The 15114-nt window shown below is 31.7% G+C and overlaps 1 pseudogene; it reads right to left on the reverse strand.

Annotated features, from left to right (window-relative positions):
* Positions 1-1814: 1814 nt before the first annotated feature.
* Positions 1815-8562, reverse strand: LOC111810252 (annotated as a pseudogene).
* Positions 8563-15114: the final 6552 nt, after the last annotated feature.

Raw genomic sequence — 15114 nt, forward strand, 5'->3', positions numbered from 1 at the left:
CGTGTGTTAGGGAGGAGTTTCCACACCTTTATAAAAAATGTTTGGTTATCTTCTCCGATTGATATGGGACCTCACAATCTACCTCTTCAGGGTCTAACATCTTCATTGGCACTCGTTCTCTACTCCAATTAATGTGGGACTCCCAATACACCGCGTTCGAAACTGAGTATCCTTGTTAGTAGATCGTCTGGTGTCTGGATCTGATACTCATTTGAAAGCATATTAAATATAGGGTGGTGTATGTTGTGATTGAAAAGTGAAATTTGAAGTATAAAAGATTTTGCAAAAGGTCCCTTAGTTCCCTGGTTTTGAATATTGCTACAATAATACAATCATTATCCACCTACTTAGGGAAACTATATGTATTCAAAAAGAGAGATTATTTGAAAATGGAGCAATAATTCAAACACCTCTCATACAAACATCAAATCTTTTGAGGATTTTCAGAAAGATATGGCTTATATTTATATGGAAACATACAATTTTAAATTAATTCAAGGTTGGAAGGAAAATGGGTATTTAATATATAAATACAAAACAACACCAAATTTGAAAATTAAATAAATGAAAAGGATGAAACTTTTGGCACATGGAGAGAATCTTCGTCCATGAGAGCCAATCTTCAAATTTTGGTGAAATGATTGTATATTTTTTATTCTCTTTTTTTGGGTCACAAGAAATATGATTTGGATATTTGACCCCTTTTTAATCCCTTTTTCATTTGTGTAATATATTGTTTTGTGACTTAAAAAAAAAACAAAGGGTAATGTGTTTTCTTACTAAACAAATAAGAATAGAAGAACGGAAATCGAAAAAAAATGCACTACTAGCCGTTTAGTAATGAAAAGTTTGAAATTGTATCCGCCAAAGTCCACCGCTAGTAGATATATATTGTCCCCTTTAACCCGTTACGTATCGCCATGAATCCCACAATAAAACGTTGTCTACTATGAAGAAATTTCCCAACCTTTATAAAAAAAAAAATGTTTCATTCACATCTCTAACGGAAACGAGATCTCATATAAAAAAAATTTAATAAAAAAATGGAAAAAAAATGTTTGAAAAGTATTTTTCTCGCTGGTTTTTACCTTTTCATTTTTCTCGAGGGGTATCTTCCTATAAGATTTCAATAAAGCACGTGGTCCATTGAGACATTAAAAAAGCGCACACCAAACATTATGTTTTGTGGTCCAGTTCTAATCTTTAAAATGGCTTCGAAGAGACTAGACATTTCAAAGAGAGAGCAATGATTTAAAATTATAACATCCATAGAGTTAGAATCAAGAACCAAGCAGAACGTCGAATCTACTTATCGAAGAATGAGATCATTAAACCTAAGTAACCGAGCCAAGTTGTGGTAATGCAAAGAATGCAGGTGCTATCTGTACAATGGTTTATTGTGCAGAACAAAGATAAAACTCTAATAAAATAATGCTGCTAAAACCTTATCTTCAGCTGCCGCTCCCTATGAATCAAATTAAGACGCAGCAACCACAGCAACTTGGGAAGATGACGTATAGAACAAAAGATCATATTATATAATATAAATGCCAGAAAAAAAAAAAATCAAAGCCCAAAAAAGAAAGCATGATATAGTCATCAACAGATTCTAGAACCTTGAGCCTGTTTACCATTTGAAAAATGTGCTACGATCGCACAACAACACACTCGATCAGGATAAACACAAAGAATATGAGAGATAAAATTCAAGGAGAATACGGAAAATAAAGAAAGTATATTTTAATAACACTATTTAATGAGATATATATATAGTTTCAGTCAGATTTAACGTACCCGATATAATCTATTAAATATATCTCTATCAAATCTTTATCAAATACCTACCATATATCTCATCTTTACGAAATAACTATCATACATCATGGTCAATATCCCTGATAATAGATAGTAGTTCTATAGTTTTATAACAGTCAAAACCGAGGTCCAAAGCTTAAAAATATATTCATTACTCTAGTGCAATTCTACATCAGTTCATACAAGATTTTACTTCAAGGCAACTAAAGATTTTTCCTGCCTAACTGCCAAGATAACTGATCGGCAGACGCCATAGCGCGAGACGCTGCTGCAATCGAACCATCATACCTGTAAGGATTTAAGAGGACTTCTAGTTTAGAAGAAAAAAAAAAAAAAAAAAAAAAAAAGCACACATAAACGAGAATCTTCTGGTTCTTTGAACTTTATCGAGTCTCTACCAATGCGAGAAATATTTGGATAAGTGGGAAAAACAAAGCAGTTTTTAGCAGTAAACTATACTTACATAGCAACCAAAACAAAGGCTGTTGTTTGCACTATAACAACGCCTTCACCAGCATGCTTTATAGTGTTCATGCACCTTGCACAAAACCAATTCTCATGGACTGATGTCATTATGTCTGAAATAAAGTTCTATTAAGGTTAGATTCGTGCGTATAAAAACCAAACTATAATCCAGCATGAACTGCAGACAAACAATTCCAAATATTGCCAGTTTTGGTCCATTCTGTGGTTGCTATTATATGAGAATATTGCATGCATATTATAAAGAAACAATTTCATTGATGGTATGGTATGAAGATGAGAATATTATCTTAAAAGCAGTCGCCCCAACTTCAAAGGTAAAGACAGAAAAGCCTAATTGAAATCAGAAATGTTCCGGAAAAGCATTGTTCTTCTGTTATTCAAACTCACTGCGAAGTTTTTTCTTTTTTCACTTTTTGCAATTCCTTTTGGCTCAACCGATAATATCTTATCCTGCCCTCGTACTTCAAAATAAAATTATTGCTCTACTTTCTTTTTTCCACATCTCCGGATGATTTTGAGGCCTCCAATGCCTTTTTTTTTTTTTTTGGCTTCTCCCCTATTTTGAGGCTGCTAAACTTGGGTGGGTCTAAGCACGGAAAAAGAATATACATCTTTATACACATGAGCCTATGACCGTTTTTCAAAGATAACAATGTAATAGCTCAATCCCACCTAGATATGGTTTATTTGGGCTTTCCCTTCTGGGCTTTCCTTCAAGGTTTTAAAATGCATTTATTAGAAAGAGGTTTCCACGCTTTCCCTTCTCGACTTCCCTTCAAGGTTTTAAAACGCATCTGCTAGAAAGAGGATTCCACACCCTTATAAGAAATGTTTCGTTCTCCTCTCCAACCGATATGGGATCTCACAATCCACTCCCTTCAGGGTGCAGCATCCTCGCTGGCACACTGCCCGGTGTCTGGCTTTGGTACCATTTGTAATAGCTCAAACCCACCGTTAGCAAACATTGTCTTCTTTGGACATTCCCTTCTGGACTTCCCCTCAAGGTTTTATAACCCGTATGCTAGGGAGAGGTCTCCACACCCTTATAAGGAATGCTCTGTTCCCCTCTCCAACGGATGTGGGATCTCATAGACAATAACTAAGATAATGCCTTAACTAATCTTAAATTAACTCTCACTTTACACACATAATAATGTAGCGTTAAACAATAATGTTTGAATATTGCCATCAATTCAAGAAAACAAAATGTTTAACAGAAGAAATGAACGAAAAGCACACAAGAACACTTACATTGATTTGAGCCGATGCTGAAACTCTCATTTTGGGGTTTGTCACGTTTGATGAAATCGATAAACTGATTCAGTTCTATAGGATTAAGCAATATTCCTTCTTGTTCTGCACTGAAGGCCAAACACCAAACAAGCTCTTAGAGCTTCCAAAACAGATTTAAATGAAAATACAGAGAAGACCCACAGCCAGAAGATTCATGTTTCAAAGACAGAGATTGAACTAGAAAAAAACTGGGACAAATTAACTTCTAGAATTATCAAACTGGAAGTTATAGCACAACCAAATCCCTAACAGTTTGAGCTAGTTCCAACCCTAACCCTAATCCCAAATATGGACTTAGAACTAGCGATTAGAACTTGTAAAATTATGAAAGACAGTAGAATTAGCATAATAAGTAAAAATTAGGAAACGATGTACTACTTGGAGAGAAAAACAATTCATTACGAAATATGCTTATTGAATTTGAAAATTGTTTAATCTCAGAAAACAAAACATTTTTCAATCGCCAAGAACCCTACACAAGAATGAAAACAGAAAATTGAAAGTAATGAGAACATTCAAATCGGAAATGAAGAGTGCTTACATGGTCGAAAGCAAACGGGAAGGTCCAGTAGGATCATAATTGATCAACAGAGCAGCTTTCAATGGCTGACCTACGACAAACAAACAAACATCCATTAAAATCGCATTTAAGCACATCGATATTCTATACGAATTGAAAATGGCGGTCGGTGTTGGTTACCGAAGGTGCCAATGCTGCCGGAAGCCCATTTGTCCCAAGCTTTGCGGACGAATGCCCAATCCATTTAAGCGAAACCTACTAGGCGTCTAAGCTACCATGGAAATGAACCAGTGAGCTCTAGCAAAGATCTCGCGTAAAATGGCTGAAAATTTAGAAGACTTTTCCCAGTGTGACTAGATTTCTTTTTTCCTGGGTTAAATTATAAATTTAGAAATTTAAATCTAAAATTATTTTTAATACACATCTAATTATTCTAAATTAAATTAATACTTCTAATCTTGATTTTTATATCATCAAAATTCATTTAAATGATTTTAAACATTTTATTTTAAAAACATACATTTAAAATAAATAACGAAATTTTTTTTATTTCAAATTATATATAAATAGTTTTAGTTTCGAGAAATTTTCGTACAAAGTATTGATTTATCAAAGTCAAATATTTATACTAATGAATATTTTTATAATTATTAGGATTTTTATTAGTTAAATTATGATGAAAATTTTACAATAAAAAATCATAATAATAATTCTTTATGAACCCCCAATCAAAAACTAAATTTTACAGTATTTCAACGAAAGGGTTCTTGTTCTTGGCTTATTGCCTATTTGAGTATTTTTTTTTATTTTTTATTTATTTCTTAAGTATATCAGGTGAATATTAAATGCTCGAAACAATGAAAATAAAAAGTACCAAATATAAGGAAATATTAATTTTCATATAAGAGAAATCTATAAAGGTTCAAACAATCATTACAATTTAAGGTGATAGATTTCCATTGAAGAGAAATCCACGTTTAATCTTCAACAATATGGCAACGCTAAGCCAGACATTGAGTTTGGTGCAGCCAATGGCCTTTCGTTCTTATTTCCAACGCTTGGATGAATGATGATTCCATCTTTATATATCCGTCCTGAATCGCATTCAAATTTTAAACTATATCATTTCTTATCGTAAGTTATAACGTAATTGTTGTAATAGATTCCTCATTCGAGGTTGTCTTTCGCTTCGAAAATGCGGTTGTGGCATGTCGGGTTGCACGGGTAAGGACAATCGATCTTCTGGAACGGACTCCGGTCGAAATACCAGTCTCCAACTGCCTTTGCAATGGTCTGCATATTCCAATTCATGAAAAGAGTTGGTATAGTTTGAAGAACAATGGCAAAGGCAATGGCATTCATGTTGATTACTTACCGTCTTACTCAGCGTGGGAGAGTCTGCTCGTAGCCATGTCTCCTGCGTTTCGGTTTGGCAATGAGCATAGCAAGAATCTATGAACAATCCTCTAGATAAAGAACTTCCAACGCCATTCAATGCACTCAAGAACTGAACCCTGAAATCTAATCCAAAACCAGAAAGATTAGAATAAAACACTTTCTCAAACAGTTTGAAGACTGCTGAGCTTGATGTTCTACTACCTTGCATGGTTCGTAGCTGAATAGGCGAGCAGTTCTTGATGTCGAGCTTGCAGCTGTGCCAAGTACCGTGCGGATCGGCGACGCCGGGCGCCAGTATGTTCTTGATCTGGATGGTGGTTTCAAGAACATGATGATTCAGAAACAATTGATATCAAAAGTTGGGGGCTTTACATGTTTTAGATGGGCTAATTTTGCTAACCTGCCATGAATCATAGGCTGCATTTACAAGAAATATTGGTGTCTGAATGAGCTGAACCACGTTTTGGGGAAAGAAGCACTGCAGAAATTTGCTTGGAAAGCATTAATAAACAGTCCGGAAGTTCAACAAGAAGCTCAAAAAGATAAGTTACTTACCATCTCTGGTTTCATTTTTGATGTGCATGATATAGGCAAATTCTTAGCAGAAGCCTGAACAATTTTGAGAAAACAAGCACAATTGAATATACACTAATGCAACTGTACGCATGGAGAAATGAGAGAGATGGGCAAAAGGAGCATACATGGGTAGCAACTACGTCGCTGTAGAAGTCCGCGATGTGCTGTGTGCCAGAGACATCTTTCCTGGTATTTACATTATTACATTAGATCAACACGAAAAATTTACCCGTAACAGTCTAAGCCCACTGTTAGCCGATATTGTCCACTTTGACACGTTGCGTACCACCGTCAGCCTCACGATTTTAAAACGTGTCTACTAGGGAGAGGTTTCCTCACCCTTAAATGAAATGATTCGTTCCCCTCCCCAACTAACGTGAGATCTCACAATCTATCCTCCTTCGGGACCCCAACGAGGGTGTCTGGCTATGATACCAATGTAACAGCTCAAGTAGATATTGTCTACTTTGACACATTATGTATCGTCGTTAGCCTCATAGTTTTAGAACGTGTCTACTAGGGAGAGGTTTCCACACCCTTATAAGAAATGCTTTGTTCCCATCTCCAACCAATGTAGGATCTCACATTCTCCGTTTTAAAAAATCTTGAGGAGAAGCCCGAAACAGAAAGCCCAAAGAACACAATATATGCTAGCGGTGAACTTTGACTATTACAAATGGTATCAAAGCCAGATTACGGATTGTGTGTCATCGATGACACTATACCCCACATCGGTTGGAGAGCGAAACGAACCTCTCCCTAGCTAGCAAAAGCGTTTTAAAATTTTTGAGGGGAAGCTCGAAAGGGAAAGTCCGAAAAAGACAATATCTACTAACGGTGGACTTGGAATATTACACGAACAAAGAAAGATAAGATAAAACAAGCAACACGAGCTTACGCGTTAATGAAGTATCCAGCATCTGAGAGGCACTTTACTTTAGTAGTAGAAGGAAGTAGAGATTTGAAATGATCACAATTCAAAATCGAACTTAATCCGCCCGCGGAACAACCGGAGAGAATAGCCTGTAGTATCAGCAACATCAGATAGATCCCTAAAGATTATGATGTGTATAACAAAGAAGAAAGTTCAGTTCATACGTTCTTCGCATTCTTCATTCCTTTGGCGAGTAAGTTATCAATGATAGCACGAAAAACTCTTGCTCCTCTGAAATGCAGATTGGTAGCCTGGTCCAAAGATTCATCACTATTTCAGAAATGAATCTAAACTTTAATCTCGAAACAATTGAGACTTACAGGATCAACCGCTTCAACATCTCCAGTGAAAGAAGATCCATCACAGTACCGAACCTTGATTCTGTTCCAGTTATAAAAATCTGTGGCGTGGAAGAATTGTTGGTATAATTGAGATAAAGAGTGAACCGATCAATCAAATCATATTGTTCATCTAAGGCCAAACCTGGATTGAATTTTTGTTTATTGCTCAAAATCCCCGAGAACGCAAGAACTGTAACCATTTTCCTAGACGAGCCTAAACGAGTGTCCCTGCGTTGGAGACAGGTCGTGACATTGTTGCACCATCCTCCTCCCTGTGAATCAAATTAAGTTGAAATTACCACAACAAACACTTAATTTCTTCAGCTCTGAGAGAAAGAACAAACCTCGAGTTGTATCAACCAATTATCGATCCCAGCGCCGAACCCTTCGCTGAAATGATACGCTGGAGGACTTCCATCCAAACAAACTGCACGGTTGTTCACAAATCACGAAACCAATAATGAAACTAAAAGTGATTTCAAGATGCTCGAGTTTCTTACCGCCTCCTTTGATACCAGCTTCTTGAACATAAGTAATCCCCACATTAATACACTGTGTTCTAAGGAAAAACTGCAGAGATGCAACCAAAAATAGCCATAAACCGAAGTTCTCTCTGGCCATCTTCTTCCTGCACAGATAGCCAATAGCCATTCACATAACAGCTACGATAAAAAAAAAAATCCGAAAAAAATAAGAATCTAGAAATGGATTCATCTTGTTTGTTCATCAACAACCAACGCAAATGGACTAAAACAAGAACAAACAAGAACAAACAAGAAATCTATTGAAAAATCAACACATTACACACATCAAACACAGAGGAAGAGACATAGAACTGAATAATCAGACAGAAGATTAACTAAATAACACAAGAAATAGCTTAACAACGAAGGGAAACCAAAAAGTAGATTCAAGAAAGAAAACGCACATGAAAATGGAACAATAATTAGTGGGAACAAGAAGAACCCAGCAGCATTCATAAAAGAAGAAAAAGAAAAGAAAAGTTTCCTAAAAATACCTGAAACAGAAAGCGAAGAAGAAAAGTCAGGAATGGAGAATCAAACGGCTTTAATTTTTCTTGGTAACGAAGGATCTTGAGAGGTTTAATGGGGGAAAATGGGAGCCGGGTTGTTTGTTACTTCTGGAAATCGAAATGTTTATATAGGAGAATATAGAGATGTTGTTAATAACAGTATATCATATTTACAGGCCATTCCGATTTTGAGCGTCCAACCCGAGAACCGACACACATACCCAAATGCTAACGCCAATTAAATGTTTAATTTTACTTTAATATATTCTTAATAAACAGTTTTTATAGTTTGTTTATTTTTTATTTATTTTTTTAAATAAAGTTAGCGTTTATTAGTATTCTTCCTAATTTTAAGAATATATTTATTATTTACGTACCATCTTCTATTACATATTATTCAACTAATTTAGATTTTAAAAAAAATTAAATGAATAAGTTTAAATTAAACAAAATTTTAATGTAAAAATAAATAAGATATTTGACTGTTTCGCTGACCCGACCTGACCCGAATACTGCTGACAGAAATGGCGAATCTTTGCGTTGTGGGCCCTACGCGCTCCGTCTCCAATGTGCTACATAAATGTAGGTGAGGTGAAAAAGAAAGTAATAATAATACGAGAAATTATTCGGTGGATGGATGCCCACCGTATAATTTTTATACTGCTTCTCTCCTATTTTATTTTATTTTAAATTGAGAATAGAATGGGTAGAGAATAAATTCCCAAATGTTTTTCCTTTTTCAAATTGCAAATGTTTTGAAATTTTAAAAATTTATTATATCTCAATTAATTTTATATAGTATGATTGGACTATTCTTTTTAATATTATAATTTGGTTCTCACATGTGTTGCAGCAGTTGTCTTATCCTTCTAAAAACTAAATTTAATCAAATAAAAAATTAATTGTATATTATTATATAACTCAACTTAACAATATGATTATGAATCAGATTAGATTTTTGTTAGCTTACCCACCCTTAAACTCGAATTCTAATATATATTAAAATTTGTTGCCTACTTAAAATATTTGTATATTTATTAAAAATATAAACAAATATTCCAGTTTTATTTAATAACTAAAAAAAGCAAAGAATTGTTTACTTATTCTTTTATTTCAAAGAAAATCTTCACTTTTTGAAAAGGTTATTTTCTTTTGAAATTTTTCCATTGATTGAAAATTGAATCTATTTAATTAAAGATTGTATTTGAAACTTTTAATTTACGAAAAAAAATCATTTAAATCGATTAAATAAATATAATTTATCTTTTCTCTAAATGTTGGCTAATTTATCAGAGACAAAAATTGAAAGAAAAAAAATGGAGGGATTAAATGGAACAAATTCTAAAGAAAATGGTATTTTTATTTATTTTTTATTTTCGCGATCGTAAATATGATTAAATCGTTGTGCATAATACGCACACGGGGGAGGGGGAATCGGATGCATTACAGTTCGAGTCACCAATGGATGATCGTGATCATGAGCGATGGAAATGGACGGTGACGATGCGTGATGCGTGATGCGTGAAGAAAGTGATTGACGGTGATCGGGTGGAGTGGGGCCCAACTTTATGGTCATAATCCGCCGCAGACAATTCCTGCCGCCTCCCATCAACTTCGAAAAGCTGTTCTCCAATAAACGCGTCAATTTTTGCTCCCCACCCGCATTTTTTTTAACCTAAGTTATAATTTACCCCCATAAACTTAAAAAAAAAAACGTAATACTTTTAAAACTTTTAATTTTATATTTTCAAATGATTTATAATTTAATCTATTTTTTATTACCTTTTATATAAGAAATGTGATATTAAAAAAAATAATTAAATCTATTTCAAGCCTCGAGAATAAATTGAATTAAATAAGTTGAGTATGAAAACAACAAAATAATAATACTGATAATAATAAATATATAATTATTATTATTATTATCATCATCATCTACGATAAAATTGTGATATTTTATGTTTGTCCTTAAAAAAAAAACGGTATATAATTTGAATTTTATGGTATATATTATTATTTTGGAATCAACGCATTTAAATATTTAAATATATAATTGTTGAATCTACGTCCTTATATATATGTTTATTAATTTTTATTTAGTAAAAAATAATGATAAATAATTGAGCACTGTTTCAAACTGAATAATAATGTATATGACTAAAGTAGCCAGTGGGTTGTACCGGTGGACATAAGTCAAAATGCATGTATATATATATATATATATAGTAAGATTAATTAGAAAAATATATGAATATAAAAGTGGTGGTGTATGATGATTGAAGAGAGTTCTTGACAATGGTCTTATAGACGGTGGTTAGAACATTGTACCCCACCGACACGGCAAACTAACATGTCTTATTGTCTTATTGGATGGTAAATTTCTGACCGTAAACTAAATATCATTTAACCATAAGTAAAATTATCAATTTTTAAGATGGTAATCGTAACTTATTCTTTTAACTTGTCGTTTATATTAATTAAAAAGTTCAAAAACATATTCTAAACAACTATTATTTGATTTCATATGTATACATTTAATTAAAAATAAAAATAAAATTTATCTTGAAAACAATTACTGGAGGGTATACATATTCAAATTGTGGATGAACTCTCTCAAACCATTAATATAGTCATGTGAAGGATAAGGTTTAAAAAGATTTTGGGGGTGAAAAGACGATAATGCCCTTTTAAAATCAATAAGTTGTTTGAATAAATCAGGTAGTTGAGAAGTCACAGCTTAATTAAAAGGGTTCAGTAATACTTTGGCTGGCCAAATCACATGCACGCAGCGTGTGATTATGAATTATTCAATAATAATAATTCCAATTGGATCTCATGGAGATATAAATTATTATGTTATTTCAATCTTTCAAATTATTTTGTTGATTAATTTTATGTTATATATATATATATATATATTCGAAGGAAATAAAAAGGTGATTAGTTGTATAGCACTTAGAAATTTCTGGTCAATTGTAAATGAATTAATTAATCATTTCAATAAATTGGTAATTATCAAAAAATAAAAAAAGAGTGATCATTGATAATTAAATCATTCCATTTAAATCACATATTTTTTATTAAAAAAAATCGAAAATTAATTAGGATAATATTAAGGGGGTGAGTAGTGAATTGAATAATTAAATTATATTTGAGTTGGTTTAAAGTCACTTTCAAAATTTAATTTGTTGTTGATTTTATTTATTATTTGTTATTGCACGCAAATTCTAAAATAATCATAAAAAGGTAATTAACAGGAACCAGTCCCTTTTATACTTTTGATCCTTAAAATGAAGCTCAATAAATGGGAGTACATTTACCCTTTCAACATTACATTTTATTTCATGGTAAAATTTTAAATGGGAATTTTTTTGGTGCAATTCTAAAATAGAAAGGCATCTTTATTTCATGTGAGTTGGACGGCAATGAACTTGTAGCTAGAAGGTTCGAATCAAAGTGCTTTCTTTTTTGGGCCACTAAACCAGATTTATCAATACACACACATATATATATATATCAATTGAATTATGTTTATATGGGTAGGAAGTGCAATAAAGAGAGCGGTTTGACAGTAGAAGGATATGGATTTGGTCTGGTACATGAATGGGCTATAAATGCACAAATACATGAAAATTTAATTTAAAAATAAATGAGGTTGATAAATAAAATATTGATCCACCACAGATATGGTCTTATAGAGTCGTGATCGAAGAACAAAAATGTCGTGACAACTATATAGGGGCTGAAAAATATACGTTTAGTCAATTTGTGGATCCTTAGATGATTTAACGGCATGTCTTTGATAATATTAAGAGTGTATACAAGTTGGGTTGAGGAAATCTCGTAGATCAATTTGAATAGAATTCACGTTCCAACCCTTTTTTTTTTTAAATTATTTGTTCATGATACATGTTACATTAATAATTTAAATCACGTAGAGCTCAAATATCAAGCATTCGTAAGTTGTAATGCATCATTAACATTGGTTATAAACGTTAAATATTATATGTTCATAATAATCTCAAAAGTAAGGTGGGATTGAGTTGTAATTCTATTTTTGGTTCATCTGACAAAAAAGTCCATCCCTAACAGATATTATCAGTTTTGACCCACTATGTATATTTCGTCAACCTCATTAATTTAAAACACATTTTTTAGGGAGAGATTTTTACACTTTTTCAATTGGGATCTCACAAATAAACATCTCCCTAAGAAAGGGTAAAAGTGATCGGCGAGATGGAACACTCCTGATATTCACAAACTGATGTTTATTTGTGAAACATCTCCCTAATAAACATCTTTAAATAGACTTAATCTGTTATAATGGAACACTCCTAAATTGACTTTTGAATAGTCTATATAACTACTTGAATTTTCATATATTTGTATGATAATGGTTGGTGCAATAAATTGGAAATTCAAGTGGCTGAAAATATTTAATATAATCCTATCTCATTTTTTTTTGTAGATAAGAAATTTAATTTCATATAAATTCGTTTTTTTGTCAATTCTTCAAATCACTATCTAAATTTCTTCAAGTCCCTTTTGACTTTCTAATATTCATTTAAATCGGACCACACACATATTTCATTTAATAAAACTGCAAAATAAATATCACTCTATTTGCCTCAATTATTATTATTCCATATCATCATATTAATTTTTATTTAGAAATTTCACGAAAAAAGAAATGTATCAATCTATTATTTCTATAATTATTGTAATAATTATGTGAATTAATGAAGAATTTGAAAGTGGGTGTTATTATTGAGGAGTGATCAGATTTTGTAAAATATTTTATTTTTGCAATCATAATTTAATAATAATAATAATAAAAGATATATATATATATATATATATATATATATATTTTAACTTTAGAGGTGTCAATCAAATTATTATTAATATTTTAAAAATGGTCTTACAAATAATATTTTTTTAACCTTCATTAATATTTTAATATTTTAAAAATACTCTTACTTTTATGAATAAAAATTATTTTTGTATGGATTGAAATTGTTTGTATTTTCATTATAAAAATAAATTTATGTACGAGTGTGTGTTCGTCAACTCAAAAACGTCTTATTCGATTCAATTTTTTGAAAAAAAAGGGTTGATTTTTTTTTAATTTCATAAGATTATAATTTTATGATGGATTAATTAGGCTAAGTTATAATAAGTTATATTTTATTACAACTGTCAATTAATCTAACGCCAGAAATCGGTTTATAAATTTATCGTACGTGAATCGAGATAATGATAAAATTAATTACAATATACAATAATTAGATTATAAACAAGGATTAAAATGTCAATATCAAAAATTAATTTTACTCGATAAAATATCAATATGGACATATATTTTTGTAACGAAATACATTTTGAATAAAAATATTTAAACTAATAATTAAGTTTGTTTTAACTTCCCGACTAAATTAGAAATATTTTATATACATATTCAAATATATAGACAATATTTATCCAACTTTCATCAGGTGTATGGTTTAAAACAGATACTAATAATTTTGTTTATATACTTTACATTTTCTTTAAATAAAGATATTTTAAAAACAAAATATTAATAACAATAATTTCTACGAAAGAAAAAACTATTGTCGAGAAATTTTTATTTTTTGAAAATAATATTAATAAAACTTAAAAAAAAAAAGTATAAATCTTTAGCGTTTACTATTTTGCATTGTGATAGGTTATGAATGAAGCCCATTATGAGCCCAATAAGACTGAAATGGATTATGAGATTATAAGCCCAATTAGACTTCCAATATTGAAATGAACCCAACTTACATGTGGGCCATTGTACTGGACTTTCCATATGACCTGGCCCAAATATGGTCCACTTTTTTTTTTTTTTTTTTTTTTTTTTTTTTTTTTTNAGATTCATTCCAAGCATAAGGGTATCGGGTGAGTTCTACCCGAGCATACTCTCTCGGTTAAAATATGTCAAAAGATCCATAATTTGAACATGATAAAATGTACTAACAAATCTTATAAGGGGTAGAAGCCACATATATTGTCGTAATATATAAATACCTTCAACCAAAAAATAGGTCACGTGGTTCAATATTAAACTATACATTTGGATGTCGTGTTTCTATACATAGATATCTCATTTGGGATTCTTTAAAGTTAAAATTTTGTTACTAAGATACTACTACGTAACTTAGTAACCCAATTTTTTTATCTAGAAAAACAAAGATGAATAGAAGATGAACTCGGAAGTGCGTATGCGACAATGCTGGAAAGAACGAGTAGAATTATTGGCATAAGAGAGAATGATATGTGAAAGTTTGATGAGAATTGGACTTTTGTGTAGAAATAGGGTTCTCCCACTACAAACCATTTGAGGTTAGATTTTGATGATAAAGTTGATGATGTAAGATGAGATTATTATTGTTCTACCTCTTATCGTAAGAATTGATTGAAATATGATAGTGGAGTACGATATATATTGTTTATATTCAACCCATATGCTTCAAATCTTAGTGCATCACTTAATTTTTATTGCCAACATGCTCGTCCACCTACCATATATGTACTATTTTCTTTTGTGTAGTGTTTGTAACTTCTAAAAAGTTTAATGTTTACTCTATCCTCCCTAAAATTGAAATAATACACATGCATGCGTTAGTTGTATGAATTTTGGTGGGCATATGATATCAAAACAAAATTTCTCGATGTGGTTCGAGGATAAACCAAA

Source organism: Cucurbita pepo, chromosome LG14, assembly GCF_002806865.2.
Source record: "Cucurbita pepo subsp. pepo cultivar mu-cu-16 chromosome LG14, ASM280686v2, whole genome shotgun sequence".
NCBI classification, from domain to species: domain Eukaryota; kingdom Viridiplantae; phylum Streptophyta; class Magnoliopsida; order Cucurbitales; family Cucurbitaceae; genus Cucurbita; species Cucurbita pepo.